At 45.1% G+C, this 10,917-nt stretch overlaps 1 long non-coding RNA gene across 1 annotated transcript; it reads left to right on the top strand.

The window, feature by feature from the left end:
• The first annotated feature begins 6,131 nt into the window (after positions 1-6,131).
• LOC137865687 (uncharacterized) lies at positions 6,132-8,878 on the top strand. Its single transcript, XR_011102041.1, has 2 exons — positions 6,132-7,233; positions 7,657-8,878. It is a non-coding gene; the product is annotated as an uncharacterized lncRNA (long non-coding RNA).
• The last annotated feature ends 2,039 nt before the right edge of the window (positions 8,879-10,917 follow it).

The raw sequence follows: 10,917 nt of genomic DNA, 5'->3' as shown, positions 1-10,917 counted from the left end.
TTCTGTGTTGGTTCATTTGAGGAAATCAAGTGTGACCCAGTGCTGGAGGCACGGCAGCTGCTAAAAGGCTTGTGATGTTGAGACTGCCGAGCTGGAGGGTGTTGAGAGCTGCCTGCGAGGGTGTCCTGAAAGGAGACAAATCTCCCGAGGCAGGAGCCAGCACTGTTCCAGCCTGGGGTGTGCGTGCACAATAACTCCACAAAAGCACAGGTGTGTTTGTGCTGATTTCTGCAGCTCTGTCTCCCCAGAAGCCCCCACCTCTGGCTGTCCCAGTGCTGTGGTGGCAGCACCGTCACCCTGCACAAGGACTCAGTCCAGCTGGACACTTGCCCTGTGCAAAGTAAGTGCTGGTGCAGGGAAACAAGGATCATTTGGAGCCGTGGACTGTTTTACATTCAAAACAAGATTTAGATGAATTTCTCCCTAAATGGGGTCACGCTGTACTGTGTGCTCAGGTGGCTTCAGCACAGCTTGAGCACAGGGTGCACGTCCACCGAGGCTCGGTCTTCAGTCTCTGGAGATGGGAAGATGTGGCAGCATTAGGCTTGACCGGGATGTTGAGATGTTTATCGCTGTTTAATTTTCAGATCTGCAAAAGTGGTACCAAACTTGAAACTTTGTTTGACTCGTGACTAAAAGCAACATATGATTACTATAACATTTGGACCAAAGCATCAGTAAAAAAGAAAAGCAGCATATGAGGCAACATATGGTAAATATGTATTTAGAAGAACAGAAAGTAGACAAACTCATTTGGGTCAAGATTTAATCAGATAATGTTTGGTTTAGATTCAGCGCTAATGCTACTTAGGAAGCACATTACATTGGAATCAGTATTTAAAACCCAGTAAATAGCAAATGAAAATAAAAAGCAAGACCAAAAAAAAAAAAAAAAAAAAGGAAAGGTTTATGCCATGGCAAATTTCTATTTCTTTTTCTTTCTATTTCTTTGGCTACCAAAAACTCAAGTCTAATTAATCTGTATGTATCAACTTCTTCCAAATTGCTTGCATATGTAATGTGGTTAATAACTGATTTCCTTTTGTTTTTTTCTTCTCTATTCCTCAGAAGAAGCTCCTGAAATGAAAAAAGGCCATGACAATACTGGAACCCCTTCCATGTGTTAATGAAAGTCCTTGTGGTTCAAAAGGGGTTGGGTAGGTCCTGCAGGTTTTTAAGCACAAATTTTCCCCCAAAACCAAAGAATTACAAGATGCAATTGGTATTGGCTTGGCTTGGAGTAGTGGTTTAAGAACCCTGTGGCCCTGGAGACATGGTATCATCTAATGTTTCTCCAGTGCCTTGCTAATGTCCCAATTCCACCACTGCTTCCCACATGTGCTTTGACAGTCTCCATAAGCACATGTCATTCCAGCATGCAAAATACATTGGCCTCATTCAGATCTCTGTTACTCAAGTGAAGACAATAGCGTGGCACTGCTATCCACAGAGTGTAAACCAAAGCAGGATTCATCCACAAAGTTTTCTTCAGCCAAATAGCTATAGCTTCTAGCCATGAATAATATAAAATGTGTGGGCTACCAAACATAAGCATGCATGAGACTCGCAATACATGTAAAGTGTCTCTATGTCCTGATGGATGGGGTGATTCAGCTCTGTTTTCCATCACTCCTTCCCCCCAGGACCACAGATGGCCCATCTTGGTACCAGAGCTGCAGCACTCCCTCACCACAACACAAGTCCAGCCGCCAGCAGAGCCTCACATGCCTGCTTTCCATCACCTCCTGCTTGATAGAGCACATGCTTCATGACTTTTCATGGTTCCTCTGTTTGGCCTCAGCCAGGACATGATGAAATATTCACAAAATCTCCTGTTTGGTACGGGATACTGAGCCCATCTTGCACTAACAGGAATGGTTTCATTCATTTAGTGCAAATGCAAGTGAGAGCTTAAGGGCATGATACAGATCATGGGAAAGGCCATGGACTACACAATGGTTAGGGCACAAGAAAAGGGATTTGTGAACAGGAATTTCTTTTTTTTGGGAATCAGGTTTCATTTAAGATAAGGCACCTGATGCCTCCCTTCTTCTGGGGTCAGTGAGCCCAAGCTCACTATGTTTGATACAGGGTTGCTGAATTTCCTGCATATTCATGATTTTACACATGAAAAAGTTAATTTTTATCCCTAGAAATGAAATGAGAACAGTTTTAGATTTACTCTTTTTTTCTTTTTTTTTTTTTTTAACAAAGGCACCAGGTGGCTGGCAACAAAACTGCAGTGCTTAATTAGCAGAAAGTGGAGCAGAAGGCTGTGTGTGAACGAGCGCTAGCGCAGCAGAGCTCTCGCTGAAGGAAGCCAAGCAGATGAAGCTGCAGGATGGAGCCCTTCCAAGAGCGGATCAGAGAAAGGAAGAGGGGCCAAGCCACTGAGGAAACCCTGGCACCTCTTCCAGGCAGCCACGGAGTCCTTACACACCCCCTTGTTACAACTGCAAACTCATCCCCTGTCAAGACACATGTTTTGCCTCAGCCTCTGTTATCTTTCCTAACAAGGGCTGCTGTCCGTAGGAGAATGATTGCAGTAATCCCCCAGGAACCATAACCCATTAAAACATATGGCACTGCTCCTCTGCATCTGCTCAGCTGCGGTAGCATCAATTGTCACGTAAGATCCTCCGCAAAGATGGAGATGTGCACTAGCAGCTCTGGGGTACCCAGGGCTTTTGGGGAAAAAAATCCATTCTCCTGGTTTTTGAACCTTCTTTCCTAATTCCATCAGATTATGGAGTTAGGGAGTAGGGGAAGCAATAAACTAATTCATTTCCTTTCAGGTTCAGGGTGATTTTCTACCCTTCTTCTCCTTATATCACAGAGATGCATTGCCACTTGGCATGGATATTGAGAACCAGCCCTAAGTTTGTGTGCACGAAGATTTTCCCGAGTCTTGGGAGAAATTAATGGGTCCATCCATTTTAAAAAGACAAATGAAGCAGCTTTCTGGAGGGCTTGGGACTTTTGTTATGATGGTTACCAACAGGTATTAAAAAGTATATGGCTTTGCTGCCTACACAGGTGGTCAGTCAAATGAGAGGGGAAGATTTCCAATTTTAACCAAACAGACAACTCAGGTAAAGGATCACAAAGCTCTCAGACACTGCATATTGCCTCAGAGAGTGCTGTCAATAGCCACAAGCTGGTAAAAGCAATTACTAGAACATTTTCCCTTTTCTTCTTGCTGGTGATTCAGACAAATCCCCACAGCACAAGTGATTGCTTCCATTTACATTAATAGCAATGAAGTTCGAACATAGTTCTTGGGGCTTCGCTTTTTTTTCTGAACACACCAGAAAAAACAGGCTTTTCCCCCACAATTGCAATCCCCGTGAGCTCCACAGGAGATCCAGAAGCTCAGTTTATCCCATGATTTCTCCTAGTTTTGCTCTGGTTAGGATAGTGGCAATCAAGACCTGGCTGCAGAGCTTTCCCTCCCGGGGCAGTCGCTCTCCCGGCAGGCCCTCAGTGCTCTCTGCTCTCTGCTGCCAGCTTAGTGGTGATCTTCTGTTTATCCCGTGCCCGTACATCTGCTGTGATCACCCTTCGGAGCTGGCATCTCAGACGGGGTAATCCTCTTTGGGTGCTTCCAACTTTAATCTAAAGGTCACCTTCAAAAGGCAAGTGAGAGGAGCCGGGTGGTCCCCGCTGCTGTGCTCCCTAAACACAGCAGCTGTGGAGTTCGGGGTGGAAATTCAGCAGCTCTCAGCAATGATGGTAATTAATCACCACTTCAGTTTAAAGGGCTCTCTCCATGACAGCAGGAGCAAGAAAAAGGAAAAAGGCTGAGGAACTGTGAAAGATGATCTCAAACACAATGGTGTTATTGACAAGTAAAAGGAGCCTTGAAAGCAGGTTAACAGGCAGCCAAATTCTGCCAGTTTTAACTGACATGATCAAAAGGAGAATACTTTTCTTACCTTATAATTCATGTAGCTCTTTTTGACCAGGTTGCTTTGAGTGCCACACTTTTTATGTGTTCAGGGACCACATGAGCTGGCTTTGTGGGTGAACACAATGCAGTCAGCGCCTCCTTCAGCAAAATATCCTGATTCCTTTTCTCCTCCCTGTGTGCCACCACTCACGACATCTCAAAGGCAATGCCCCAGCCCAAGGCACAGCAATCAGCAAGTGGGGTGCTGGTGGAATAAAGCAGAAATAAAAACTAAGTGCCAACAAATAAGGCAAAATGAGCAGCTAAAGCCACAGGGACAATTTCATAATGCCTCTGGTAATTTGTTGCTGCTCGCTAGAGTTTTCCCTCACTGCTATTTCACAATGCTGGCTGATTAAATTTTGCTGTCTGGTATTGAGTCTAAATAATAATTAATAACTTATGAGGAGGCCTTCTAACGAAGCGCACACTGTGCCTGTGATTCACTCAGTGCAAAGCACTGGGATCTCCACCCACCAGATCCAGGAGCTTTGGATGAATGGGGTGCAGGGCCCCAGCCAGTTTTCTGTAAATTTGGGTCCTGATGAAGTGAGTGGCTGCTGCCAGCACATCCCTCCATGGAGAACACAAAATGAAAACCCACCAGCTGTCCTGGAAGCATTCATCCCATGCCACGAGCTAGTTCCTCTTACCCAGCTTTTGATTGATTTTTTGTTTGATTTTCCTTTTCTGCTTAAGGCAAATCTGCACCAGAATGAAGTGCTGCAGTAAGCTTTAGCTCTCTCAGCTCCCATGCCTGGTGGAGGAAGATTTTGCTCAGAAATGGTGCAAAAATCGACTCTCTGAACCAGCAGGAGCTCCCATCACAGCAGGGTCAGGAGTGGGACATCGGCACCAACACATCTCCAAACAAACCAGGCAGTGGGTTCCCAAAGGCAGCGCTGCCTTCCCAGCCTGAAATGCACTTCAGCAGCTTTTGCATAACTTTAGGTCTGATAATCCACGATCAGACGGGTAATGCGAAGTGTCTGCTTCTCCTCCAGACTGCGAGGCAGCTCTTTTCTCAATTGAAGTGCCGTGTGTGTGTATGATATGCATGAAGAGCTGTCTAAGTATCAGTTGCCAGAGCCTGCCAAACAAGAAATAGATTTGCTTTCCATACTCAAGTGAATTTTTAGTTTTGTCAATCTTGCCTCGCTTATAACATGTCCCCCTGTGAAATGTGTTGAACAGAGATAACCAAGCATAATATATCCTCGGGGATTTGCAGTGGCAAGAAAACAATCTTGATATTCACAATGAAAAATGTCAAAGAGTTTTCTGCCACTTACAGCATCAAATGATGATGTTTTTAATATTCTGTCTATGGAGGGTATGCTTTGCAAAAAGCTAGACTATTGGAATTTATGTACGTGTGTGTTTATTTACTGTAACCACTGATCAGATAGAGAAAACAATGCGAAATGACAAACAAGCCCCATCATTTTCCCTTCACACCCCAGGACTTCCTTTCTTTCCATGTTTTTTTTCTCCTTCTAATTACAGAGATGATATTTCCCAAATTAGCAGGTGAGAACACAGCTCGCAGAGCTGCACGCAAACACCCGGGAAAACCTTTGCAGGGCCAGGTGTGATGGCAGCGAGACAAGTGCCACCAGGAACCCCAGAGGTGCTGTCAAAAGGCATGGGATGTGGGAATTCTCCCCTCTTCTCTGCAGTTAAAGGATCCCCTAAATATTTAGTTCTTTCTTTCTTTGTTCTTTCTAGAACATTATCTGAGGTTTATCCAGCAAAGGGCATTATTTAGGAGAAGAGCAGCATGTGATGAACAGGAACTTAAGAATGTATGGTTTGGTTTGTTTGTTTGTTTTCCTGGTATCTGGCAGCTTCTTCAGCTGGGATAGTGCTTAAAAACCCAAGTCAGTAAAATTAAGCCCATTTTCCAAATGTGTTATTGGCCTAGAGGAATGGCTTGTGTTAACTGTGTCTCTTTCTCATGCTGCCTTTTAAAAAGGCAGTGTTTCAGTTCAGACCTTGTGCTCTTAAAATCAAGCAAAAGCACAAATGTCTGCATAATCTGATCTGAATTCATATCTGAACCTGTCAAGGTTTGACAGTGATTGTGTCTGCTGCAGATTTTTATCTTAATATACTTGGTCTTTATGTTATATTAAGACAAAATTTAGCTATGATCTCACTTTGACCCTTTCCAAAGCTCAGGTGATGGCACCCTGGGCCCATTCTCTGTCAGCACCCAGCTTCTTAACACCCAGTTAGCTGTGGGCTAGCACTGGGTGCAGTTCTAGGCTTCCTACTGCCAATGGCTATATTAAATAGGGCTATGGGAAGCTGCATGAAATGCTTTTACCTACAGAGATGTCAGCAAGTGCACTACCCACACTTCAAGCTTTATCTTTGTAAAAATAAAAAAATAAAAAAAAATCCAACCCCTTTAGGCTGTGAGATGGGGAGTTCTGGAGAGCAGAGAAAGGCAAGGAAAGCCGGTAACATTACTGCTGTCAGAGCAGTGCACAGGGAAAAGGTTAGCATGAATGATCTCTCCCTCGTGTCTTATAAATTGCCTGCTTTCAATTCTAGCTTTCGATCAGCTGCAGGTAGGAAAGGATGCGTTTTCAATTCTTCAAACAGCTGCTTAGGAGCTTTAATTACCTCTGACACGTTAAGAGAATCCTGAATCAAATCACTTGGCATGGTGTGTGTGGGCTAAGTTTTGCTTGTTTAAAACTATGTATTGTGTTTAGATTTATCTATATAAACAGGATATTACAGAGGCAAATGTGGTAATGCTCAGTGAGCGCTTCCTGCTTAATCCATTTTAGCATTTGCATGCTCTCAGTTGGTTTCTACAGTAATTACATTTCCATTTACTTCAATTCATGACTTGATCTTCCATTTTCAGATTTTTCTTTGTTCCGTTATATGTGCGTATGCATATTCCTGCTCATGTTTCTTGCAATACACAATAAGAGGCAAAACCCTAATGCCAGAAGGAAAGGAAGGAGGATTTCTGCACGGTGAAATTTCCACAAGAGGCTGGCATTCGGGGAAGGATCCAGGTGCCTGAATGTACAACATGTTGCTTTGGACTCTCCTGCCCCATGGTATCTGAAATGTCCCCAAAAGGGATGGAAGACGTGACAGAAGACCTATGGGACACCCAGGACCTCGTGGGACCACGGCCCCAAGGCTTGCTTAATGGAGCACAGCGCTCATCATGCTGTCATGGTAATTATTCCTGATGCTGAACAGAACCAGGGATGATGAACACCTCCTGTCTTTCTTCTCTCAGGGATTTCAAGGAGGTGAGGGTGAGCCCTCATCACCCCCTTTGCAGTGTGCATGGGGCAGATGCTTGGGAAGGGGCTCGGGGGGGGAACTCCTCGCTCTGGGTGCTGTGGGCTGTAAGCTGCTCAGACCCGTTATTAATCCAGCTACAGGGTTTTAATAAGAATTCCATGAAAGCCAGTAACTCAATCTCTCAAGTGGTAGAGGATTTGCTGTGAAGCCATGTAGGATAAGCTACGATGGGGTTTGTTTAAAAACCAAAGCTGACATCGATGCAGGCAGGAACCCCCAAATCTGTAGCAGCTCCATCACGTTGGAAGCAAGGTGTCCGAAAAATAAAAAGGAAACCTCAATGCCCATGCAGCTGCCTCCTGGGATGGGGTAGCTTGCAGCAGGGTCTCTCTTTAACCCATTGAGCCCTTGGTTTCTCTGTCCCACAGCAATGAACAGTGCCGGTGATGCCAGCAAGGCGGGTGCCGAAGAGGAAATGTGCAAAATGAAAGCAAAAAAATAAACAAATGTCAAACTAAAATAGCAGCGGTCTAGGAAATGGATCCATTGAGCAGTTTATCTGTGAGTCAGATCAGAATGTACCAAGCCCTGGTGCCTTTCCCACTGCTTCCCCTTAGCTGATGAATGCAAAAATAATTCTGTAAATACAATTATTTGCAAATATGTCTTGGAGGAACTCTTTTTCCTCAATGAAACACAAACAAAATTCAACAGCAATTACGCAGGAAGTGAGCATACAACTCAACTGATTGAATTACTCTGCTTTGCAAATCCTTCTCAGCGTACATTCCTGAGGAACAAACCCATTTCTCACATCCTGAAGAGGGCCTGGCTGCAAGAGGAACTTGCAGCACACATCCCCTGTGCTGCTTCCTTGTCACTGCCCCAGTGTGACCCACACTCATATGGGATTTGCCACCATTCCCGGTGATGAACCTAAAGATGATGCTCAGACTGTGAAGGCAGTGCCTGTGCTCAGTTATGGGGCTTCTCCCATTGCTGGCTTCACTCTGGGCTTTTATTTGCGCAGTTCTGGAGCTGGGCAATTTCTTATTTGGGGTTCACCAAATAATGTGGCCCCAGGAGAGGCAGGGGCCAGCACAGTGCTGGTAGCGAGGAGCAGTTGGGGACTGGCCAGCTCCCCTCTGCCTGGGAAAATGAGGAGGGAAAAGAAATCGCATAAGGAAAGCTGGGTTTATTATCAGGCAGCGATGGCATCAGTCTGATTAATCTGTCTGATAACAGTCTGCCCTAGTAGCAGCTCAGCTGTGAGCAGGGAGCAGGCACGTGCAAGGCAGAGATGGCTCCAAATAATCCATGGGATGGGATGGGATGGGATGGGATGGGATGGGATGGGATGGGATCAGTGTTCTGCACTCCAAAACAGAGCAGGCACTGGACAGCACTGTGAAATGTCTGGGAGCATTTCAAATCAAAATAACACCCCTGTGATGTTATGCAAATCTGCATCTGAATCAGTCATCTTCATACATAGTAAAACAAATAAATGAATGCGTAAGAGCATTCCTGGGACACTGGTCATGTCAACCTAAGGCAGAAATTCATTCTGATGCCAGCCTTTGCCCGAGATGAGTCATGCCTTGGGAATACCCCTGCTTGCCCAGCATAGAGAAGGGCAGGGCGGCTCTGCAGGCACTGGTGTCTTAGACTTCAGCAAACAATAAATCTCACATTCTCACATTTAACATCTTATCAACTGCTAAAATATATATATAAAACTGAAAAAAAAAATAATGCAGAAATGTGATTAATTTTGATAAAAATGAGTTGTGTGTTTCCAGGTTTTCAGCTCATTAAATCTTCAAAGATTTTACTTTTTTTTCCCATGCAGAAGGGAAAATTTACAGTTATTATGGGATAGGAAAAAAAATCTCACTCTCTTTTACTGCTAATGAGACACAAGAAGTAGCAAACCCACACTTTCCAAGACTCTTTGCTTGTTCCATATGTAGGGCTTTTCTCCTACCTCCTCCTGTTCCCTTCATCACTAAGAGTCAGGTAAAAATGCTAAGTATTTTATAAAGGCAGAAACGAGACATGCCTGCTGGATAACACAACATATTTGCAACTTCAGGCAAAGCAGCGTTCACAGACAACGAAGCCCTGCTAATGAGAGCAACCTTGTGCTTAGTGGGAATGTTAATCAATTAGACACGCAGAGCATTAATGATGTTTTTTTTGCCTAATTAGGTTAGCAAAACATGAGCACAGACGTTTCTTTTCCCCCTTGAAGCCATCCAGCTTGTGCCTCCCGAGGAGTGCCACCCATCTGGCTCCGGGTGCTCCATGGGGAGAGGTTTTCCTGGGCACCCACGCAGCTGGGAGCAGCTGGGCAAGGCAGGAGAATGGGGCCAGGAGAGCCAGGTCCTGCTGTGGTCAGGGGATGTGGGAAGGTTTCTGTTTTTTGCAGGGACCCCCAGGGCTGGATCACGTCCTTTAGGTAAGTCTCGGGGAGGCCCAGGTGCTCTCTTGCTTATTGAGTGCAGGATTCCCAGGCAGCACTACTGAGATCTCCAAGGTAATGATAATAACAGGGCTATGAAAAATGAGATGAGGCTTATCTCTAGAAGAAGAGCATCATTTGATTCAGGGCAAGAGGTGAAGCAGATAAGAGGCTGGAAACACTCACAGGTCCAGAACAGTAGTGACCTGCAAAGTGTGGGATTCATGAAAAACACAGATAAACTCTCCGGAGTTTTCATCAATTTTCTTCCAGTTATCTGATTTACTCAAATGCAGGTAACACACTGCTTAGTGCCTGGCTCCCCGGAGAAGAGAGGAAACGAAGGAAATGCTGCACTGTTTTAACGAGGGAATATTCTTACAGCAGATCCAAGTGTGGTGTTAAAACAATTGCACCAAATCAAATAACCTCCCCAGCTGCTGCTTGAGAATTGTGGATTATCACACAAAGAAAAGAGGAAATAGTGTTTTAACATGTTGTCAAACAAAGATTAACCATGCAGCAGCAAGCCCCAGGCTGGGTTTCTTTGGCAATTTTGGCTGCTTCTCAGGAGATGCTGGCTCCTTGCCTGCACCCCATGCAGCCTTGGGGCCGGTCCCTGCCCCAGGGGAGCAGCTCTGCATGGGGAGCGGGAGGTGTTTACAGAGAGACTTAGACAGAAACCCCCTAAATGGTCCCAAACAACATAAAAAGATGCAAGCTTAACAGCACCCAACTGTCTTTTGCTAAGGGTCTCAATGTTTCGGTGTCATTCTCCGCATTTCCAGGTAATGGCAGCTATCAGCCTGCGAGGGCAGAAGGGCACGGACTGAACCGCCTTGCCTGGCTGCTGCTTCCAGCGGGTCCTGCAAGCAGTGAGCACCGCAGCCTGTACTTTAGCTGCCACAGACTCATTGCTCAGTGAAGGAAGTTAATTGCCATTAGTTGGGAGATCACAGAAGGTCAGGAGCTTGGTAGAAAAGATGACAGCTAAAGTATGGCCTTTTCGGTGCATCAAGCTAGGCCCTAGTGCTTTTTTTTTTTTTTTTTTCTTTTCTTTTTTTTTCCCTTCTTCATTTTTTTTTTTTTTTTTTTTCCAGAATAAACACAACAATTAGCTTGTATTTCCCACATCAGTCAGCAAACTCACCACTCCCCCCAGTGCAGGCTGAGCCACGTTGCAGAAGTCTCACCTGCATGCAGAGCTGGCCAGGCTGCCCTCAAC

This window comes from Anas acuta, chromosome 16, assembly GCF_963932015.1.
Source record: "Anas acuta chromosome 16, bAnaAcu1.1, whole genome shotgun sequence".
NCBI classification, from domain to species: domain Eukaryota; kingdom Metazoa; phylum Chordata; class Aves; order Anseriformes; family Anatidae; genus Anas; species Anas acuta.
This window is presented reverse-complemented; position numbering and strand designations above follow the sequence as displayed.